This window comes from Phascolarctos cinereus, unplaced genomic scaffold (genome assembly GCF_003287225.1).
Source record: "Phascolarctos cinereus isolate Bilbo 61053 unplaced genomic scaffold, phaCin_HiC Scaffold_4;HRSCAF=312, whole genome shotgun sequence".
Lineage (NCBI taxonomy): Eukaryota > Metazoa > Chordata > Mammalia > Diprotodontia > Phascolarctidae > Phascolarctos > Phascolarctos cinereus.
The window spans coordinates 195,658,495-195,682,037 of NW_027555847.1; the positions used below are offsets into that span (position 1 = coordinate 195,658,495).

At 36.9% G+C, this 23,543-nt stretch overlaps 1 protein-coding gene across 3 annotated transcripts in view; it reads right to left on the reverse strand.

Annotated features, from left to right (window-relative positions):
- MOB3B (MOB kinase activator 3B) overlaps positions 1-23,543 on the reverse strand; it is a 283,599-nt gene that overhangs the window by 232,951 nt on the left and 27,105 nt on the right. The window contains exon 1 of one of the 3 annotated variants that reach the window (XM_078152839.1): positions 16,277-16,405. The exons of the other annotated variants lie outside the window; for them this stretch is intronic. The gene's annotated coding sequence lies outside the window, so the exon portion shown is untranslated. Of the gene's footprint in view, positions 1-16,276; positions 16,406-23,543 lie in introns of those variants that run through there. 3 annotated transcript variants of the gene reach the window in all.

Here is a 23,543-nt window from a genome sequence, read left to right on the forward strand (position 1 = left end):
ATTAGTTCATATTCACTGCACAATGAAAGTTGTTCATGATAAATTTAAGGGTCAATCTTGCAACAGTCATACAGTTTCTCCATGATCCAACTAGACTTCAATACTAAACAATACATCATGCACATATTACACTGGTGTAATCATCACTGATAATTTAATACATTTCTATTTAAATAGATCTCTAGCCAAATCAGTCATGCCCCTAAGAGACTCCATCAAAGACTAGTCAGTTGAAATGGAAGTGGAAATCTTGAACCTGAGAATTCTAAAAGAAGTACCTCAAATCTGACACTGATCACCTTCAAGACAATGAAGTTGAGCTCTATCCTATAACCATGAATTATGTTTAAATTCATCTGCAGATGTTAAAGGAGTTATGGGAAGGCAGACATACTAGTGCACTGTTGGTAGAACTATGAATTATTACAAGTATTTGGGAAAGCAATTTGTAATTACGTGAATAAAGTGACTAAAATGGCCATACATTTTAAACCAGAAATTCCACTACCAAGTACATGCCCCAAGGAGGTCACTGATAAGATAAAAGTCCTCATATGTCCCCAAATTATTCACAGCAGCATTTTTTGTAATTGTAAAAAACTAGAAACAAAACAGAGGCCCATTAAATGGGAAATAGAAAAGCAAATTGTGGTATGAATTTAAGAAATAAGAAATATGATTACTCCAGAAAAGCATGGAAAATGAAATATAACCAATCCAGAGAAGCATCTTGCTGATAAAGAGACACAGTGAAATAAGCAGAACCAAAAAAACCAATATACACAATGACTACAACAGTGTAAATGGAAAGAACAACCACACACAAATAAATCAAAAGTAAATGCTACATTGAGGGTGGTAGCACAAACCTGTATTCTCTTCTTACTGGGGAGACTGAGACTGGAAGATCTCTTTAAGCCAATCATATGTTTACACTAAGTCCATTAGACTCTGAGTTTCTTGATAGCAGGGTCTCTTATTTGCTTTTCTTTGTAACTCCAATGCTTTGCACAATCCCTGGAACATAGTAGGTGCGTAATAATGTTTACAGACTGATTGAATTATGGTGAGCTTCAGGAGCAGGGTGCCACCAGGTTACCTAAGAAAAGGCAAACTGACCCAGGTCAGAAATAGAGCAGGTCAAAACAGGTCAAAGTGCTGATAAGCAGTGGGGTCTAGCCCAGGAATCCTGTACTTCCAGCCTGAGTGAGATGGAGAGACCCAGTCTTTTTTAAAAAAATGTTTTTAAGTGAATGTTACAAAATTACAAAGAACAATTATGACCCCAAAGAAAACATGTAAGAAGACACTCTGACCTCACTCATTTGAAGAGGTGAATGGTTCATGGATGTGGAACACAGCATATATTTCCAGACTTTTTCAATGTACTAATGATCAGATTTACTGATAATTTTCTCTCATTTCCCCTTTTTTCTTTAAAAAAAAATTATTTGTTATATCAAGTGGTTCTCTGGAAAGAATACTAGGGTAAATTCTGGGGATGTAAAAACAAAAGATATCAATAAAGTTTATTTTAAAAATAAAATTCATCTGCAGTAGTAGCCTCAAGTTGGGATATCTCCAATAGTCTTTTGCCAAGACAAAGTAAGAGACCATGATGTAACACTAAGCAGCAGCCAATAGCTCATTGTGCTCACTTTATAAAGAGGAGGAATTCTCACTGAGGCTAGAGACCTGGAAGTGTTGTTCTGCATTACAGAAGATCTAATGACAATGCAATATCTGGTAGAATTTCTGATACATATTGTTCCTATTATAGATTTGGGCCCCAGTTAAAAAAAAAACAAACACCTTTAATTATCATCAGGTTTACCACTCTCCTTTTACTTAGGATCATAAAGCTAGAGCTTAGAGAGGACCATCCTAGTTTAACCTCCTCATTTTGCAGATGAGGAAACTACAGCCTAAAGAATTTGAAGGACTGACTTACTCAAGTTACCCGGGTAAATGAGTGGTGTCAGAATCAGCATCTGACTTCACATCCTCTGAGACCTAATTCTCTTTGCAGCTCTGCTTTTTCTACTTTCCTATACTCTTCTATTCTTGCATATGTATTCTCCCCTTCTTCCTTCCTTGAATAACTTCTTTTCAACAAAAGTCCCTATTACTTTTACTGGTTCTTGCTTCTTCTTTCACTTGTGTCTTTATACCCTTGTTATTTAAACTCTTCCCAGACATGCACAAAAATGCCAACAGAAGCCCTTTTGTGTAGGATCCTCTCACTCATGGGTAGTTTTGAAAGCAGCAGGTGCTTCAGCAAAGGCTCCTAATGGATCTTAGACCTTACTACAGTCGCTGCTAATCCGGGCATCTAATTTTTAAAAGCAGTAAGCCAAATCTGAGGCAAACGTATGACTTGGTTACAATCCATTTTGTACTGGGGAAGGAAGAGGGGGAGAAGAATCCCAATTCCTATTCAAAAGCAATTTCCTCGAATTCATTCACTGAGCCCAATTCTCTGATTCTTCTTGTTGACAGGCTGGCTATGTTAAGGACAGAGGATGAGGCCTCTTCTCTCCCCTCTTCCTTTAAACATGCACTGTATATAAATAATGACACTATGAAGCCTACCCTAGCTTCCAAAGTGAACACAGTTGGGTGTGTGTTGGGCAAAAAGAATATTTAATTTTATTAGGGTTAGCTCTAGCATACTGTCTCCCTCTCCCCATCACCAACCCAGACCTTCTCTCTGTGTCTCTCTCTTAACACATACTTTTTCACACACACACACCACACACACACACACACACGCATGCACGCACACCTTTAAAAAAAATACATCAACTGAGAACCTTATGACTGATTGTTATTTATCTTGATGGGCCTCTTAGATGAATTTACAATGTTTAGAATGTTCCAGACACATAGAAGTCATTTAATAAGTGTTTTTAGAACTGGTGATTTCAATTGAATTTCATTTCAGCAGCTACATGTGGTAGATGAATGCTACCGACATGCTATGTGAATATTTAAAACAGTTTACCCCTTTGGTGGACTAAAGGCAAGAATATGCTTTTTCAGACTGCCTTATTGGCTGTACTGATTCATTGACATATTCACCTCAATCCAAACTGTGAGACCACACATAGCTCCTGTGAATGGCCACAAAGCATAGGAGAGACAATTTAACATCAAAACATGGAGCAATAATGATACTGCATAGAGTAGCATCTACAACATAAAGAATAACAATAGAGAAGCTCAGTAATTCACAGGAGATAAAATCCAAGATTGGTGACAACAATAAACCCCAAAGACTCAAATGTCTACACACATATGTATAAAGTATGAGCAATAAATGATATGAACTAGAGATTCTAATGCAAAGAGGCAAATCTGACTTCACAGGTATCACTGAGACAGTAAGAGAAGTCTCAGAACTGGAATGACTCCAGCGGGTATACTTCATTCATTAGGATTAAGCTAAATTACGAATGAGGGAGACAACAGCATTGTGTATTAAGCAGACATACTGTATCCACAGAAGAAATATAAGAAAACATATCTCCCACCTCTTGGCAGACGTGGGAGACCATAGGTGTGGGTGTCTCCCATGACTGCAGAACACTCAATGTAATGTCAAACTTCGGATATGCTTGTTAGTTTTTTAGAACTACTTTTTTGTTTGTTTGTTTCTTCTCTTTTGAAAAATTCTGTTATGAAGGATACCTCTTGGAAGGGGTAGGGAAGGAGATACATTGGGAAATATAGGTGATATAAAAAGGTATCCATAAAAATTTGTTCTTTTAAAACAAAATATAAACATGTATGAAAATCCAGGAACTTGAGCAAAGAAGCATCATAAAGAGTACTTTGGTCTAGATCAATATGCATTATTATTGTGAGTATACAGAACATCTAGACAGAAGGAGGAAATAGACAAGGATCTAGGGAAATAAATCCCAAGTCTGACACCAAGGAATAATATAGTAGTGAGTGAGAACTTCAATGACCTACATCTACTGGGGTGCTCCCTCTGCCAGAAGTAGAAAGCTAATAAATCCTTAGCACACCTTAATTATAATTTCATTCTTCACAAGGCATGGCTTCAAGTCTCATCAGCATTCCAATGGTCCTTCTATAGATGCAATCCAACTTATCAAATTCTAAAATACAGCACAAGGTCTAGACATAGTACTCTAGCCTGATCACTATAGAGTAGAACAATAACCATTATGCCTTCATTAAATACAGCCTAAAATTCACATCAGCTCTTTTGGCTCCCATATTACTGTCATAATGGACAGCAATTAAGAATGTTGAGTCTTATTGACTTCCAGGAGCCAAGATAGAGGAGTAAGCAGTAAGTCACTGTCATCCTTCCATATTGACCTCTAAATACCAAAAAAAAAAAAAAAAGGGCCCCAGGAAAAATCCTGCAACAGCTGTGCCAGTGGAAAGACTGGGTGGAGCAGTCTCTTAGCCCAGAAAACTTGGAGGATCAACAAGAAAGGTCCATTTCACTCAGGTAAAAGGGGAGTGCATTCCAGAACAGGAAGAGTCCCAGCAAGGCCCCACCTCAGCAAACCAGCAGGAGATCCTGAGCCCCGTGGTGGTGAAGCAGGCAAATGCCAACACCAGGACCTCCTATGTGCCTTAGAATAGACAAGGGAATCAGCAGACTCCAGCTTGGAGAACCAACACATGCTCCAGCACTGCCCCAAGTGGGCAGGCATCCTCCAGCAGCAAAACCTCCACATGCATCAGTGTAACCCCAGGAAAATGCAGAAAAACCACATCTGGCCTCAACATATGCCAGACGCTACCACTAGGACCCCAGTTCAGCAACAAGTTGGCTGACAGACCTCCTACAGCTGACAGAAACTGAGGCCCCCCAGCACACAAAGCCAATAACTAGGCCCCTGCCCCCCCAGCACAAGAAGTTGGAACAGTGTCCCCTATACCCTACAAGAAGAGCTCAACTTTAAAAGCAAGGAAATAGGCAAACAGGATAAGCAAAAAGCAAAAACTAACACTGACCACAGACTCTTTTTATGGGGACACAAACTCAGAAGAGGACAACATTGTCAATATACCTACACCTGAAACATCAAAGGGGAATATGAACTAGTCTCAAGCCCAAAAAGCCATCTTGGAAGAGCTAAAGAAGGATTTCAAAAGCCAAATAAGAGAGGTAGAAGAAAAACTGAGAAAAGTATTGAGAAGTATGAAACAGAGAGTCAACAGCTTAGAAAAGGAAAGACAAAGATTGACTGTAGAAAACAACTTCTTTAAAAAAATATAATTGAAGATTGTATTATTGAATTATTGTTGTATTATTGAATTACTATATGAATGTACTATTGAATTTTAAAAATCCACGGAAGAAAATAACTCCTTAAAAAGTAGAATTGGCCAAATGGAAAATGACGTACAAAACTCACTGAAGAGAAGAACTAGAAAAGTAGAACTGGCCAATAAAGGAGGTACAAAAGCTAACCAAAGAAAACAATTTGTTAAAAATTAGATTTGAGCAAATGAAAGATAATGACTTTTGTTAGGATGGAGAGAAAGACACATTTAGTAATCATAACTACGAATGTGGATGGGATGAATTCTCCCATAAAACAGAGGCGGATAGCAGAGTAGACTAAAAACCATAATCTTACAATATGTTATTTACAAGAAACACATTTGAAGCAGAGAGATACACACAGAGTAAAGTTAAAAGGCTTGAATAGAATACATTATGCTTCAGATGAAGTAAAAAAAAAAAGCAGGGGCAGCAATTCTGATCTCAGACAAAGCAAAAGGAAAAACAGATCTAATTAAAAGAGATAAAGAAGAAAACTACATCCTGCTAAAAGGTACCATACACAATGAAGTAATATCAGTACTAAACACATATGAACCAAGTAGTGTAGCATCCAAATTCTTAGAGGAGAAGTTAAGTGAGTTACAGGAAGAAACAGACAATAAAACTATACTAGTAAGGGACCTCAACCATCCCCTCTAAGAACTAGATAACTCTAACCACAAAATAAGCAGGAAAGAAGTTAAAGAGGTTGAAGAGAATCTTAGAAAAGTTAGATATGGTAGACCTCTGGAGAAAACTGAATGGGGATAGCAAATAGTACGTCTTTTTCTCACTGATACATGGCACCTACACAAAAACTCATCATGTACTAAGACATAAAAACCTCACAATGCAATGCAGAAAGACAGAAATATTAAATGCATCCTTTTAAGATCATGATACAATAAAAATCACATGTAATAAAGGGCCATGGAAAGATAGACTAAAAATGAATTGGAAAATAATCTAATCCTAAAGACTGCGTCAAACAACAAATCATGGAAACAATCAATAACTTCATCCAAGAAAATGACAATAATGAGAGAAGATAGCAAAACTCATGGGATATGGTGAAAGCAGTTCTTAGGGGAAGTTTTATATCTCTAAATGCTTACACGAATAAAATAGAGAAAGAGGAGATCAATGAATTGGGCATACAACTAAAAAGGCTAGAAAAAGAACAAATTAAAAACTCCAATTAAATACCAAATTAGAAATTCTGAAAATCAAAGACAAGATTAATAAAACTGAAATTAAGAAAACTATTGAACTAATGAATAAAACTAAGAGCTGGTTTTATGGGAAAAAAAACAATAAAATAGATAAACTTTTGGTTAATTACATTTAAAAAAAAAAAGAAAGAAGAAAACCAAATCACAAGTTTCAAAAATGAAACAGGTGAATTCATCACCAATGAAGAGGAAATTAAAACAATAATTAGGAGATATTTTGCCCAACTATATGACAATAAATCTGACAATCTTAGTGAAATGGATGAATATTTACAAAAATATAAATTACCCAGCATAATAGAAGAGGAAATAAAATTCTCACATACCTCCATTTCAGAAAAAGAAATTGACCAAGACATAAATGAACTCCCTAAGAAAAATCTCCAGGGCCAGACAGATTTACAAGTGAATTCTAACAAACAGTTAAAGAGTAATTAATTTTAATACTATATAAATTATTTGGAAAAATAGGAGAAGAAGGAATCCTACTAAATTCTTTTTATGATATGGTGCTGATATCTAAACCAGGAAGAGCCAAAACAGAGAAAGAAAATTATAGAATATCTCTAATGATTATAGATGCAAAAAATTGAAATAAAATATTAGCAAAGAGATTACAGCAACTTATTACAAGGATAACACACTATGAGCCGGTGAGATTTATACCAGGAATGCGGGGCTGGTTCAATAGTAGAAACCAGAAATCATATGATTATCTCAATAGATGCAGAAAAAGCTTTTGACAAAATATAAAATACAACCTCCATTCCTATTAAAAACACTAGAGATCATATGAATCAATGGAGTTCTCCTTAAAATGATAAGTAGCATCTATTTCAAACCATCAGCAAGTATTATATGTAATGAGGACAAGTTAGAAGCATTTCCAATAAGATCGGGTCTGAAATAAGGATGTCTATTATCACCACTGCTATTCAATATTGTACTAGAAATGTTAGCTTTACAATAAGAGAAGAAAAAGAAATTGAAGGAATTAAAATAGGCAATGAAGAAACAAAGCTACTACTCCTTGCAGATGATGTGATGGTATACTTAGAGAATTCTAGAAAATCAACTCAAAAACTACTTGAAATAATAAACGACTTTAGTAAAGTTGCAGGATATAAAACAAATCCACATAAATCATCAGAATTTCTATATATTACTAAGAAAGCCCAACAGCAAAAGACAGAAAGAGAAATTCCATTTAAAGTAACTGTAGACAATACAAAATATTTGGGAGCTTTCTTATTCCCTTCTAATCTTGGTTGCATTGGCTTTGTTGGTGTAAAAGCTTTTTAATATAATGCAATCAAAATTATTCACTTTGCATTTCACAATGTTCTCTATCTCTTGTTTGGTCATAAAGTCTTCCATTCTCCATAAATGTGACAGGTAAACTATTCCTTGCTCTCCTAATTTGTTTATAGTATCACCTTTTATATCTAAATCATGTACCTATTTTGTCTTAATCTTGACATACGGTATAAGATGCTGGTCTATGCCTGGTTTCGCTATACTCTTTTCCAATTTTCCCAGAAGTTTTTGTCAAATAGTGAGTTGTTATCCCAGAAGCTGGAGTCTTTGGTTTATGAAAAAACAGATTACTAAAACCACTGACTACTGTGTCTTGTGTACCTAATCTATTCCACTGATCCACCACTCTATTTCTTAGCCAGTACCAAGTAGTTTTGATGATTGCTACTTTATGATACAATTTTAGATATGGTAGGCTAGGCACCTTCCTTTGCATTTCTTTTCATTAATTTCCCTGATATTCTGGACCTTCTGCTCTTCCAGATGAATTTTGTTATTATTTTTTTCTAGATTTATAAAATAATTTCTGGTAGTTTGATTGGTATGGCACTAAATAAGTAAATTAAATTAGGTAGAATTATCATTTTTATTACATTAGCTCGGCCCACTCATGAGCAATTGATGTTTTTCTAATTATTTAGATCTGACTTTATTTGTGCAAAAAGTATTTTATAAATATGTTCATATAGTTCCTGGGTTTGTCTTGGCAGGTAGGCTCCCGAATATTTTATGTTGTTTGCAATTACTTTAAATGGAATTTCTCTTTCTATCTCTTGCTGTTGGGCTGTCTTAGTAATACGTAGAAATTCTGATGATTTATGTGGGTTCGTTTTATATCCTGCAACTTTGCTAAAGTACTTTATTATTTCAAGTAGTTTTTGAGTTGATTCTCTGGGATTCTTTAAGTATATCATCACATCATCTGCAAAGAGTAATAGCTTTGTTTCTTCACTGCCTATTTTAATTACTTCACTTTCTTTTTCTTCTCTTATTGCTAAAACTAAAATTCTAGTACAATACTGAATAGCAGTGGTGATAACAGACATCCTTGTTTCACCCCTGATCTTAATGGAAATGCTTCTAGCTTATCTCCATTCCATATAATGCCTGCTGATGGTTTTAGATGGATGCTACTTATCACTTTAAGGAAAATTCCACTGATTCCTATGCTCTCCAGCACAGGGTATTATGTTTTGTCAAAAGCTTTTTTTGCATCTATTGAGATAATCATATGATTCCTGTTAATTTTGTTATTGATATGGTCAAGTATGCTGCATTATTGGTACAAATCCCACCTGGTCATAGTGTATTATCCTTGTGATAAGTTGCTGTAATCTCTTTGATAATATTTTATTTAAAATTTTTGCAACTATATTCATTAGGGAGATTGGTCTATAATTTTCTTTCTCTGTTTTGGCTATTCCTGGTTTAAGTATCAGCACTATGTTTGTATCATAAGAAGGGCTCCTTCTCCATTTTTCCAAATAGTTAATATAGTATTGGAATTAATTGTTCTTTAAATGTTTGTTAGAATTCACTTGTAAATCCACCTGGCCCTGGAGATTTTTTCTTAGGGAGTTCCTTGATGGCTTGTTCAGTTTCTTTTTCTGAAATGGGGTTAAGTATTTTATTTCCTCTTCTATTATTCTAGGCAACTTATATTTTTATAAATATTCATCCACTGCACTAAGATGGTCAGATTTATTGGCATAAGGCTGGGCAAAATAGCTCCTAATTATTGTTTTAATTTACTCTTCATTGGTGGTGAATTCACCCTTTTCATTTTTGATATTGGTAATTTGGTTTTCTTCTTTCTTTCTTTTAATAAAATTAACCAAAAGTTTATCTATTCTATTGTTTTTTTCATAAAATCACAGAATCTCAGACTTGGAAAAGACTTCAGAAAGTCAACTTGTAAGACCAACATCTTACACCATATAGCAAGATAAGATCAAAATGGGTACATGATTTCAACATAAAGGGTGATATCATAAGAAAATTAGGAGAGCAAGGAATAGTTTACCTGTCAGATCTACAAAGAAGTGAAGAATTTATGACCAAGCAAGAAAAAAGGAGCATTATGAGACATAAAATGGACAATTCTTATTATATCAAAATAGAAAGTCAATTTGCACCTAACCAAGAATCCTCACTATGAGTGCCTGAAGTGTGTGCTTGAAGACTTTCAGTAACCAGGAAACCATTATGTCCTGAGCCAGTCCATTCTACTCTTTTAAAAAACATATATATATATATATATATATATAATTTATTTATTTTATTCTGAACTGAAGAAACAAAACAAATATTTCCATAACACAGTAGAATAGGAAAAAAGATGATTGTACACAAAACTGCAAATCTATTATGTACAACTTGCTATTCCTTTTAAATATATAAAGTTATCATATAAATTTCTTTCTTTTTCTTTTTTTCTTCCCTCCCCCATCTTAGAGATAGCTACCATTAGTCACAAATATGTATATGTAAAATCATTCTATACATACTTCTGCTTATCACTTCTTTCACTGGATACAGATAGTGTCTTCCTTTGTATGTTCTTTGTGGATATTTTGGGTATTTATAATAGTTAAAATGACTTAGTCATTCAAAGTTGTTCTTGAAACTATTGTTATTACCGCATACAATGTTCTCTTGATTCCGCTCATTTTGCTCTTCATTATTTCATGCAAGTCTATTCATGTTTTTCTAAGAACATTGAGCTTATCATTTCTTATAGCACAGTAGTATTCCATCACAATCATATACCACAATTTGTTTAGCTATTCTCCAGTGACGGGAATCCCTGCATTTTTTCAGTTCTTTGCCACCACAAACAGAGCTGCTACAAGTATTTTAGAACAGGTAGGTTCTTTTTCTTTTTTCCTTAATCATCTTGGGAAACAGAAAGTTTTTCCTTACATCAAGTCTAAATCAACCTGGATTTCATCAGCCGTTATTTAGTAAGCACAGGCTTGCACTGAGTAGGCAGAACCAGAGATTTCCATAAATTAAAGAATCCATCCATTCCAAAGGAAAGCATTCTCCTGGCTAAGGCCTTTAAGACACTCTTCTGTGGGTCTCTCCACATATCTTTAAATCATTCATTAATTAAGCCTCCTGTGGCCTCATCATGCCCATCATTAGTAAGTATTTTATTTTCTTACTCCAAGGACTCCAAAGCAAATGTGTATTTCCCCAGAAAATTAAGTTTTCAGAAAGAAAGGTTTATTTCCATGCTTGAAATATTTTTTTTTTTGTTTACAGGATAGTTAAAGTGGTTCAAATTTTCTCTAAACAAGTCCATACCTGAGATCATCCATTGGAGTAGTGGGAGCTTTACAAGGACTGAATTCAAAAGACCTGAGTTAATATCTTGGCACTGCCATTTACTAGTCATGAGGTGGTGGATAAGCTTCTTGGTCTCTTATCAACCTCAGTTTCCTCATCTATAATGAAACTGGAAATATGCACAGACATATATGTGTATATGTATATACGCATGTACACAAACACATATGTATATGTGATATGAATATATACATACATGTGTATATATAAATAGCACTCTGAAAAGCACTATATAAATATAAACTATTCTTAGTATCTTCTCCCCTTTTACCATTACCTTACAAGTCAGAAGATTGTCAAAAGGAACCAATGGCAAAATCACAAAATAAATGTATTCAGGCAGGACAGGCCAAAACCATTTAAGTAGTCTCTTAATTTAAAAAAAAATTCTGAGTTTTTTTCAATCTCTATTAGAAATGCCAGTTTCCCTCCAAATTTTTTCTTGCTATTGTAGACACATCTTTCTAGTCAATTAGAGTTAGCAAGGTAGCAAATAGGCATAGAAAACAATAAGGCAAAGATAAATTTTTCTGAAGATCTGGTCTCCTAATTTTTCTTCCACCCAGATAACTGAAAACCAACTCTGAGTGGGTGATCTCTTTTCTAAAGAAGTTAAATATTCAAACTAAACCAGGCTCTTTACAAGTTGTTGTTTTTTTTAATCCCTTGAAAATATCCAAAAATCTGCAAAGGCTTTGATTTGAGTTTGTGAAGAATTACAGAAAACATGAATACTAAATGGGGTGCCTGAATAAATGGATAATCAAAGGGTGGGAAACATCATTCAGATTTCAACACTCAAATCTCCCTTTCCTAACCATCATTCATTCACTCTCCTTCCTCCCCTTTTTCCCTGGCCCCTACACACAGGCTGGTTTCTCAACCCACAGCAGCTATATAATTCATATACACTCAGTGGTATTCTCACCCTCCAAAAGTACACAAAAAGATAAAAGGTCATGGTGTTGAAAGCCTATGCCTCACACAGTTAACAGTCTTAAGTGCTTAATTTGTTGGGGGTGAAGGGGAGAGGCTACTTTTCCTACCAATCACAGTGTTTGCTACTCTACTACCCAACCCACTGTGAGATACAAGATCACTATTATTTAATTGGCTTTCAGAGTCTTATAAGCTCTTGTGCTATTTAAGGCTTTTAATTAGTTGGGGTTTTTGAAGCCTGTGTTTTGGGGAAGTAGTTGCAAATGTACCTTGGAAGTCTAATGAAGAAATGGAAGGAAGTAACCAGAACATAATCTTTATGAAGGAAAGTTCAAGGCTACGGGTCCATTAATAGAGCTATTTTGTAGACCTTGCCTGCACACTCTATCCCCATAGGTACAAAAAATTCTTAAGTTTTTGGGGGTTTTTTGTGCCAGGGTTTTTTTTAAAGCCCCAGCTTTAAGTAAAAATGGTAACAATTTGAATGGGCAATTAATATCTCACTAAGAAAAATTAGTCACATGATTGGATTTAATTACCTATATTTAATTTACCAATTAAGAACTTTGGAAATGGAAGGTGGGGGTAAAAGAAAAGGAAGAGGGAGGGAAGGAAAAGATGATGAGTAATAAAATACATGAATTTAGTCTGAGCTTTTGGACCAAAAGCACACCAAGCAGCCTTATAAGCTTTTCATTAAGGGAAGACTGGATGACTATTTATTGGGGATATTTGAGAGTAAGTTTGTATTATATGACTTTAAAAGTTCCTTTCAGGTTCGGCTTCCGGGAGCCAAGATGGCGGAGTGAAAAGGTAGTCGCTCTCACTCTCCCCTATCAACCTCTGAAAACCCAGAAAATATCACCCCAAAAAAAACACCCTGGAACACCTGAACTAGAAGAAAGACAAGGAGCAGCAGTGCAGCAGCCCAGCAAACGGGTCTCCCAGTGCCTCAGCAAAAATAAGGGAGGCAGAACTACAAGGGGCCCCAGGCAGACAAGTACCCTGCGGCATTCATCTGAAAGGAGGTGAAGAAAACAACCTAAAGGCTTCCTAAAGCCCTGGCCTTGCTGATTCCAACCCAACACCAGGTGAGCTGTAGGAGCCCTGAAGCCTCCAATTGTGAAGAAATCCTGAAGCCCAGGTGGTAGAGCAGGCAAACACCAACACCTGGACCTCCAGTGCCTCAGTGAGGGCGGGGGAACCGGTGGAAACCAGCTCAGAAAACCACCAGGAGCCCCCCCAACTCCACCGCAAAGGAATCTCCCAGTACATTAGCAGAAACTAGGGAGACAACACTGCAGGGGGCCCCAGGCAGATAAACACCATGCAGTACCCATCTAAAAGGAGCTGAAGAAAGCTAAAGGAAAGGAAAAGCAGGCAACCTAGAATTGCCTGAAAGTTCCAGCCTTGCTGATTCCAGCCCAACACAAGGTAAGCTGCCAGAAACCTACAGCCTCCAATTCCAGCATAAGAGGCCCCAGCAACAAAGCCAGTGACCAAGACCTAGGCTCCCAACACAAGAAGCTTGGGTCAGTACCCTCTGTTCCCCAGCAGGAGAGCTCAATCTCTTTAAAGGCCAGGGAATAAAGAAACACCATGAGTAAAAAGAAACGTACCATAGATTCATATTATGAGAAGAGTGAAGATCAAGACAGAAATTCTGAAGAGGACAACATTGTCAACAAACCCACATCTGCAACAACAAAAGGGAATATGAACTGGTCTGAAGCCCAAAAAGCCTTCTTAGAAGAGCTCAAGAAGGATTTTAATAGTCAAATGAGAGAGGTAAAAGAGTCCTTCAAAAAATACAATTGGCCAATTGGAAAAAAAATACACTGAAGAAAACAAGTCCCTAAAAAACACAATTGGCCAATTGAAGAAGGAAGGACAAAAACTAACAGAAGAGTACACTGAAGAAAACAAGTCCCTAAAAAACACAATTGGCCAGTTGAAGAAGGAAGTACAAAAACTAACAGAAGAAAACAATCTGTTAAAAACTAGAATTGGACAAATGGAAACTAATGTCTCTATGAGAGAGCAAGAATCAGTCAAACAGAAACAAAAAAATGAAAAAATAGATGAAAATGTAAAATACCTCATCAGTAAAACAAACCTGGAAAATCGACTCAGGAGAGACAATTTAAAAATTATTGGACTACCTGAAAATCATGATGAAAAAAAGAGCCTGGACAGTATCTTTCAGGAAATCATAAAGGAAAACTGCCTGAAGTCCTAGAACCAGAAGGGAAAATAACCATAGAAAGAATCCACTGCTCACCACCTGAAAGAGATCCCAAATTGACAACGCCAAGAAATATAATAGCAAAATTCCAAAATTACCAGATGAAAGAGAAGGTGCTGCAAGCAGCCAGAAAGAAACAATTTAAATATCATGGAACCACAGTCAGGATTACACGGGACCTTGCAGCTTCTACATTAAAAGACCGCAGGGCATGGAACATGATAAGGCAAAGGAGCTTGGAATGCAGCCAAGGATCAATTACCCAGCAAAAATGAGCACCATTTTTCAAGGGAGGAGGTGGATATTCAACGAAGTAGGAGACTTCCAAACTTTCCTGATAAAAAGACCAGAGCTCAACAAAAAATTTGATCTTCAAGTACAGGACTCAAGAAGGACTTAAAAAGGTAAATGGGACAGAAGGATACAATATGTTGTTAATGGGGGGGGCTGTTTAAACCCCTACAAGGGAATATGAGACTTGCAACCCTTGAGAACTGTATTGTTATTACACCTTGTTAAAGGAGTATACATAAAGAGGGTGGATATTAGTTGACTTTGATGTAATGATAAAAAAAAATCTAATCAAGTGGGTTAAAGGGATCCAAATAAGTGGATCAATCTGATCTTAGAAAACTACTGAGAAAGGAGGAGGCAGACAAGGGTAAATTACATTACAGGAAAAGACACAAAATCCTATTACAGCAGAGGGAAAGGGGGGGGAGCACTGTTAGAAGTCCTTTCAACTTTGAAATTTCTGTGATTTTGATTCCATGAAGGAGTTGGATCACATGATCCCATTTAGCTCAAATTCTCAGATTCACTAAGATACTGAAAGTATGAGATGATTTAATCAGTGAGAGAGAATTCAATAGTCTTCCCTCCTAGTCCCATGATTCAAAAACTATTCAAAATGCCTTTTTAATGAAATGAACAAGGAAATATATCTGAAAATGGTTCAGAATCAAGATGTACAGCATAAATGTTAATTACAATATTCTCAGCAGAATGAACTAATGTGTTCAAGAAAAACAAACAGAAAAGGAATATCTCACATCAAGGAACATTTCTCTCTGTGCTTCACTACTCATATTTCAATCACTCAGAAATCCAAACACACACCTTAATATGAGTAACTCAAACAAGGCCTTTGCATACCACCCTGGGAATGTCCCATTTTAAGAAAATTCTGTTTCAATTAATGAGACCACTGGGTCTCTTAGGATATTAGTTTAATATTTACTTACTTCTTCACCAAATATGACAGTTGGATTTAGTGGGGCAACTCTGAGTTTGTAAAAAACAAGATGAATCATGAAACAGGATGATCTGACATTACTACAGGGGCAAGTTGGAGCAGGGAATTAATACTTTGTTTTGTTTCGTTGTGTTTTTTTTTAATAGAGGTACGACAGATGCCAATACAAATTTGAGGCTTGGTAACTTCTCTAGCAAATATTTGTAATACATATGATATCTCAAGCCTGCTCACTTCTCCTTAAAATAGAACAAAATTATATAATAATTTGGTACTTCAAGGATCCATGATATTGTTGATGTAGATATTCCTGCTATTGATGCAAACTATAACTTGTCTATTCCTTGTCAGACTATGGTTATGAATTGATGTAGCTGAAGAATGCATGGCCTTATCTTCCTCTCTTAATTTAGCTATGATGGGACTCAGACAGAGGACATATAGTCCAATACTGCTCTATACCTGATCTCTTCCAACAGCTTTGCTGCTCCTCAAGCAAGACACACCATCCCTGACATGGGAAATTTTCGGTGGCTGTTCCTCCAGCCTGGTATGCTCTTCCTCCTCATTTTTGCCTCCCAACTTCCCTGGCTTCCTTTAAGTCTCAGACAAAATCTTACCTTCTACAAGAGGCCATTCCCAATCCCCCTTAATATTAGTGCTTTCTCCATGAGATTATATCCAATTCATCCTATATGTAGCTTGTCTGTGCACAGTTGGATGCATGCTGTCTCCCCCATCAGACTGTGAATTCCTTGAGAGCAAGAAGCTTTCTGTACAAACAAATAAATATTTTACTTTCTCATTTCTTTTCTGTGAGCACTGTTCTTCACAGTTTGGGTAGTTTTGAAGATGAGTCTCTATTTGAGGCAGTCAAGTAGTAGTCAGAAGGACCTAAGTTGAAATCTAGCCTCCAACATTACCAGCTGCATGACCCTAAGTCATATAACCTCTTGTCAACTTCAATTTCCTCAACTGTAAAATAGGGATAATAATAGCAGCTCTACTGAACGAGGTTGCTGTGAGGATCAAATGAACTGATATTTGTACTTAATACAGTGCCTGGCACAAAGTAGGCACCTAATAAATGTTTGTTCCCAGGGCTCTATCCATTGCACCACCTAGCTACCTCAAATTAGGACTCATTTGCAGTATTACAAAGGATTCACTGTGAACACATTGTTCAGGTTACAGAAAACCCAAAGATGTGGCCACACTTAAACAACAGGTGTTAACTATTCAATGTTTCAGCTACATTCCATATAGCAACAAACCTTTGATAAAAGTATCACTTGCATCTCAACAATTTATGGCATTTCTATAGATGGGAAAAGTCAAAGAAAAAAGCCCTCTTTCTCAAGTGGTGGGGCAATTTCTGCCTCTAAATCCAAGGTTTGGTTTTGTTTTTTTTAAATATTTTGAATTAGCGAAGAGAAGATCAAGGAGAGTAGAAAGTCAAAGATAAGTAGTAGTGTGACTTGGTAGGTCAAAACAAAACTCCAATATGTCTGTGCTTCATCTCTAGTCAACACTGCTGTTGTTGAGAAAGCAAACCCTCAGCCAACATGAAAAGGCTACAAACTTTAATTCATTTTCCTATCAATTCCTGGAAATCCACCTCAGTTGATCCTTTTCTTTTACATTACCAGTCCCTCTCACTACCTGTGTTCTGTCTCCGTTATTATTCCTACACACGATAAAATGTCAAAGTACTGCTCTCATCAACATTATTTGGCAATAACATCATTAAAGCTTTCTGATCAAATTCCAACATAAGGTCTCAAAGCCTCATAAAAACTGTTTCCTATGACACTAATTTGTTTAAAATTGTGGTTTTTAGGGATCCAGTAAACAATATTAAGTGGAGTATGCTATTTTTATACCTTGTTGCTTTTTCTCAAATTGGGCATGTCAATTAGATAGTCCACAATTTCTGCCCAAATATATACTTTTTGTCACAGCAGAAGTTAATCAATATGACTCCAATGTCACATGCAGGAAGCTGTAAAATCCCTTTGAAGTAGTAGGTATGGTGAAAAGACCACTATACTTGAATAACATAGTGGTCTGAAGCAAATTTCAAATCCTTGGCCCAAAATGTAATATATACCAACCCCACCCCCAGACCTACCTGCTTACTACAAATAAGGACTTTTTCGTTCTTTGTACTTCTATTTCTGGTGCATAATGGCTAGAATATAGGGCACGTTTAAATTCTTGTCCGCTGATTGTTTTCACCCACCTACCAATCCAATTTCAATACCACAGTTTGCCCAGCATCTGATAAGATAGGCTATGGTACCTCAAAGCCAGGAAGACATATATGTTCAAGTCTCACCTCTAAAGCACAATAGCTGGGTGAACTTAGGGAAGTTACTTCATTTTTCACTGCTCTAGGTAACTCTCTGAGACCATAAGCAACAAAGAAGTTACCAGTGTAAGCTGATGGAGGAAGTTTCCTAAGTTGGGAGTTCTTTATACCAATGAAATCACAGGTCTAGTGCCTATACATGAATCCCTATTTTCCAAACCTAAAATCAAAATGCATGGTCTGAGGAAGGAGGATCAGTCATTCTTCATTCGTTCCCACTCTTCATGACCCCATTTAGGGTTTTCTTGACAAAGATACTGGAGTTGCTTGCCATTTCCTTCTCCAGCTCATTTACATATGAGGGAACTGAGGCAAATAGGGCTAAGTGACTTGACCAAGGTCACTCATATAGGAAGTGTCTGAGGCTGGATTTGAACTCAAGAAGATGAATCTTCCATACTCCAGATAGTTCCATACTCCAGAATAGTCCAGATAGCACTTTATCCATTGTGCCACCAACTGCCTAGGGAAGGATACTTCTCATCAAAAGTATACTTCTACTTTTTATAACAATGCTATGCCATAAATTTGAAGTTTGGTTGATATATGTGTATAATTTATATTTCAAAAATGCCTTTATGCAACTGAAAACATTGTATGGCAAATGGTACTGCTTCCTACATACTGGAAACTTTAGCCGTTCAATTCTGTAACTTGGAAAAAAAATTCCTTGTCTGTCCAAAGGCATAGTATCTTTGATATTTAACTGCAGTATAATAGTTTTGTGCTAGAAGCGACATTAGAGAGTCTAAACTCCTCATTTTAAAGATGAAGAAAACGGAGCCCAAAAAAGTCAAGAGACTTTTTGCTAGCATCTGAACCTAAATCCTCTGATTCCAAATTCTGTGTTCTTCTCACTATACCAGACATTTTCACATAGAAATGAAGCTTAATCAAGTCCTCAGTACAACATTTAGCTTTAAATTTAAATTTAGCATTTTCTCCTCTGTAGCAAAACTCATAGGAAAAAACTATATATCCTTGTTGCCTCTACTTCCTCTTCTCTTACTCACTCTTCAAACCTTTTTAATCTCATGACTCAATTGAGACTCTTCTCCAAAATTGCCAGTGATCTCCTAACTGCCAAATCTGATGGTCTTTTCTCAGCCCTAATCCTAAGAAAGATGCTGTACTTAACCTTAACATCCTACTCCTCCTAGATACTTTCTTCTCTCAATTTTTTTTTGTTACACTACTTTTTCCTAGTTCTCCTCTGACCCATCTGACCACTGCTCAGTCTATTTCTGCTGACTTACCATCCACATCATGCTCCCTAATAGTCAGAGTACCCCCAAAGCATGGTTTTGGGCCCTACTTCTCTCTATATAGTTTCTCTCGATAATAATTATAATAACTAGTATTTATGTAGCATTTTAAGGTTGGCAGAGCATTTTACATGTTTTCTCATTTGATACTAATGATCTCATCAGCTCCCTTGGATTTTAAGTATCACCTCTAGTCAGACAATCATAGATCTACGCATCCAGTCTCTGACTCTCTGCTGACCTCCATGGCTATCCCAGAGACATCTTTAACTCAATATGTCCAAGACAGAATTCATCATCTTCCCCCAAATCACCACTCTTCTTAATTTCCCTATTTTTTGTTGAGAGGTCTACCATCCTTACGATCTACCATGTTTTCAGCTTTAGTGTTATCCTCAATTCCTCACTCTCCCTCACTCCACATATATAATCAACTGACAAATCTTAAGAGTTTTTACTTCTCACATCTTTCCCTTTCTGTATGTTCACACAATCACCACTTTATTTCACTTTTTGTCTGTACTACCACAGTGTCTTCCCAACTGGTCTCTTCTCACTCCAATCCATCTTCCACACTTCTGACACAGTGATTTTCCTCATACGTAGCTCTGATTATATCACTCCACTATTCAATAAACTCCACTGACTCCCCATTGCTTCAAAAACAAAATATTAACTCTAGATTTTAAAGTCCTTCATGATTAGCCACAACCTTACTTTCCCAGCCCATTATATGTTACTTCCTTTCCCACACCATCTGGTGTAACCAAACTGGCCATTTATCTGTTCCTCACATACACAACACTTTACATGGCCATTCCCCATCATAGGAATATACTCCCTTCCCTACCCTACCTAAAAGGATCTTTCACTTCCTTCAGCTCAAGTGCCTTCTCCATGAAATACTTCCTAGTCTCAACCGCTATAATTACTTTGAATTTAACTATCTCACATTTATTTTGAATTTAATCTGCATATTATTGGATATGTACATGTTTTCTCCCCCAAAGAATCTAAGCTACTTAACAGCTGAAACAGTTTCATTTCTTATATTTGTATCAAGTATCTAGCTCAGTGGTTGATTGATTGACATATTGCTGCCGTAGCTGTGTCAATGTTTCCAGCTACCCTGTCAATTTTTTAGCAATCTTTCCAAGAGTCCTGTTAAACCATTCTACACACATAACAACAAATACACACAAAACAATTCTGAAATTCTAAAACTGAAGCCTGCCCCCAAACACCAGAAAATGAAAGGCAATATGAAAGACTGCATTGTTCTCTAATTCAGATTGTCTTAGAAATAGATTCCTCATGAACAAAGATCTTCCTGAATGATAACTTGAGGTATATGTGGATACTGAGGACAAAAAAAAAAAAGGAAAAGTAGGGACTCTCCAAAAAAATTCAACCCAATATTCACATTTCTCATATTCACCAAAGGAATCAACTGAAAGCAAATGCCAAACATAGTAGCATGCCAGCTCTTTAATTAGACATTCTTATCAATCTTTACCTAAACTACTTACGCAGAGTATAGGAGCAGAGTTATAAGCAAACTCTAATATTTAGCAGACCTTAAATATCCCTCAAAGTAAGATTCAGCAGTAAATGAGAACAGACACACCCACTGCACATTCAGATGTTAACCTGTAAGCCAGAGTCAAACAGAAGACAAGGCATTCCCAGATATAGCCAGGTAGTCATGACTCTCAAATTCCCCTCTCATCTGTCCCTAGGAATCTCCAAAATGAGGTCATCTTATCCTTGACTTTCCCTGGTTCAGATGTTGGTTCAGCAATTCAATTCTGCTATCTCATGTGCCAGACTTTTCCTGTTTCCCTGTTTCAAATTCCAGGTAACCTGTTTCTTCCTCCAAGAAAGTGTTCCTTTTACTGAATAATGAAGTCTGATTTTTTTTTTTACCCTGAACTAACTCTCATGAACTACTATGGTTCAGGAAGGTCTACACCTTCTCCTTGACTCCCTAAATCCCATAAGATATAAGAGACTGGACAGTGAACCATGCAGCACAATACAGTTTCCTCTGACAATAACTGAAATCTCCTCACTCCCCAGACCTCAGAGGACCTTTGGCAGATGCAGTAACTGCCTTTTTACAAACTCATGCTAGGTGACACATCCTTCAGGTGTCTCAATCTTACCTTTAATCATTTCCTGGATGGTACATTTTGGTTATCTCCTTCCCAAAAATAATATGAGTCTAGCTCTTAAAACCTAGAGAATCATAACCAGGAAGGGGGTAAAATCTTTCCCTCTCTCATTTATCAAATCATATATTTCAGCCAGATTGTCATAGAAAATTGAAATATGTCCTTAGCTATGCATAGGGACTTCTGCGATTTTCTCAAACCAGAGATGAAATCACTGACCACATTTTTTGGGTTTTCTGTTTGGTTTTGTTTCGTTTTGGAAGGGAGGGAGGGGAAGGCCAATCAGTCAGTCACTAAACATTTATTCAGAACTACTACGTGCCAGGAACTGTGCTGGGGATTTAGTGAAATACAAAATACAGTCCATGCTCTCACAAGGAGCTCAAAATTAATGGGGGAGACAACATGAAAATAGCTATATACAGGATAAATTGGAAATAATCAACAGAAAGCATGCACTAGAATTCAGAGGGATTGGGCAAGGTTTCCTACAGAAGGGGGGATTTTAGCTAGGACATGAAGGAAGCCGTGAAGGAAGCCATGAAGGAAGCCATGAAGTAGCGATGAGGAGGAAGAATATTCCAGGTATACGGGACAACCAACGATAATGTCCCCAGTTCGGAGATGGAGTATCTTGTTTGAAAAACAGCAAGGAGGCCAGTGTCACTAGATTCTAGAATATATTGGGGGGTGGATATAAAGAGAATTCTACATTTGATCCTAGAGATGACAATGAGCCACTGGAGTTTACTGAGTAGAAAGATAACATAGCCAGATTTGCTTTTGGGAAGACCACTTTGACAGCCGAGCGGACAGACTAGAATGAGGAGAAACTTACATCAGGCACACCAAGCAGCAAGCTTTTGCAATAACCTAGGTCTGAGGTGAGCAGTAATCTAGGTCTGAGGTGATAAGGGTTGTTCCTGGGTGGTGGTAGTATAAGAGGAGAGAAGGCAGAGTATGTGAGAGTTATGAAGGTAAAAGTGACAGGCCTTGGCAATAGAATGAATATCAGGAATAAAAAAGAAAGGAGAAGTCAAGGATGACACCTAACTTGTGAGTCTGGAGGAACTGGGAGGATAAGTGGCAGCCTCAATAGCAACAGGGAAGTTTGGAAGTGAAAAGAGTTTTTAGAGGGAAAGATAATGAATTCAGTTTTGGACACGTAGCATTTAAGATATCTACAGAACATCCAGTTCCATATATCTAGTAGGTAGTTGGAGAGTCAAGACTAGAGGTTGGCAGAGAGGTTAAGGTAGCTGCCTAAGTAGATTTGAGAATCATTAGCAAAAAGATGGTAATTTAATCCAAGGGAGCTAATGAGATCTCCAAGTGAAATAGTATTAAGGGAGAAGAGAAGCAGGGCCAAGATAAGGTTCTGTGGGACACTCATGGTTAGTGAATGTGATGTGGATGAAGATCCAGCAAAAGAGATTCCATAGAAGGGATCTGACAGGTAGGAGGAAAACCAGGAGAGTAGTGTCACCAAATTCTAGAGTATCAAGGGAAAGAGGATGATCCACAGTGTTCACCAAATTCAGGTCGGGAAGAATGAAGATTGAGAAAATGTCATTAGATTTGGTAGTTAAAAGATAACTGTAATTTCAGAAAGACAGTTTTGGTTGAATAAGGAAACTAGAAGTCAGATTGTACGAGTTAAGGAAAGAGTGATAAGAAAGGAAGTGGAGGCCCCTATTGTAAACAGCCTTTTCAAAGAATTTAGACACAAAAGGGAGGATATATATGGGAAAATAGTGGGGATGGATGTATGGATCAAGTGAGGATTTTCTAAGGATATAGGGAGACATGGGTATGTTTGTACGCAGTAGAGAAGCAGCCAGCATATAGGGAGAAGATAAGTCAGAGTGGAGATGACAGAATAATCAATCTCTTGGAGAAGATGGGATAGAATAGGATCGCTTGCATATGGAGATGGGTGTTGAAAATGTAGTATACATTCTCACTGACCAAAACACTGCTCATGACATTTCCCCATACTTGAAATGCCCCTCCTTTCTGCCCATATAAATTCTACCCTTCCTTCAAGATTCACCTTAACTCCCAGGTTCTCTGTGAA